This window comes from Stegastes partitus, unplaced genomic scaffold, assembly GCF_000690725.1.
Source record: "Stegastes partitus isolate 25-593 unplaced genomic scaffold, Stegastes_partitus-1.0.2 Scaffold1009, whole genome shotgun sequence".
Classification (NCBI taxonomy): Eukaryota; Metazoa; Chordata; class Actinopteri; family Pomacentridae; genus Stegastes; species Stegastes partitus.
The window spans coordinates 165,136-166,366 of NW_007578740.1; positions in this window are offsets into that span (position 1 = coordinate 165,136).

Sequence of the window (1,231 nt, forward strand, 5' to 3'; positions counted from 1 at the left end):
TGGAAAGACTGGAGCAAATTCATGTTATGCCAAAGGTTCCCCTAGACTGGGGCATAGCAGTCATATTTGGACCTTAAGTTGCTAAATCCTCCACTGGCTAATGGACACATCTGTATATATTCGACCAAATAACTCCCAGTCCCTTCAAGCTGACTGCATTTCAAAGAAAATCGGAGGACTTTTAAAAGAGTGTCTTCATTTTAAAAATCACTCTCCACTGCCAAATTAGGTTTACAATCAGCCTTAAATTTGTATATACTGGTTCATCTAAAGCCCCTCAAGACCTGGTTACATTCTCACAGGTGTTTTCATTTAACCTGTTTATGCCACTAATGGGAGAACCTGCAGATCTAACCAAGCATAATAATCTTATATTTTTATTTAAAAACCTACGTGATCTTGTTTTTAGTGTGAATTGATCATCTTGTGGTTTCTAAAGAAGGTCCTTTGATTTAACTCAAGTAAACGTCTTTTGCTTTATCTTGAGCGTTGTCTCTATTTGAGTAGTTTTAGATATAACAACATGTCTATTTATCTCAAATAGGCCTCACTGGACTGCTTGAAATGAGATCTTGGTGCCGTAAGCTTGACTTGTGTTAAGACATCTTATCAAGTAAAAGTCGCTTCATACTCTTGCAGCCAAATTTGCTTGTTTTAAGCACAAGTATATCTGCAAAGTTTGACCTTCAAGCTGACAGGACATTTTCTTCATGCTGCTTCTCCAGCTTACCTGGATAATTAATGGAACTGAGCCATTTCTATTTCCACCTGCAGTTTCCCGACTACGACAAGTCGAAGTGTTTGCACTAACAAAGGCGGCGTAATGTTATTTCTCTCGTTCTTCTGGTTGCTCTTACTTCCAATGCAAAAGCAACTTGCATTTTCTCTTCATACCAACGCCGCTGGAGCAATTTTCGGATTTAGTGTCGAAGGGCGCTTTGATAAGTCAGGAGAAGTCAAGGATCGAACAACCAAACCGTAAATCCAACTCTCTCAGACTTGCTCCCACACTGTTCAACTCTTTTATCACTTGGAGTCTTGTCCAACAGGTGTGTGGCTGCTGCACTCTCTCTGTGGCCTTTGCCATTTGGTTCACTTTTGGCTCACGGTGCTGTGTAAACATTTAGCCGTCCTCCTCCCACACAAAGACATAATTCAGACACAGTATTTTCTCTTTTCCGCTGATGAACAGAAGACTGACTGAAGTGTTTCACACCTTGCCCTGGGCTCC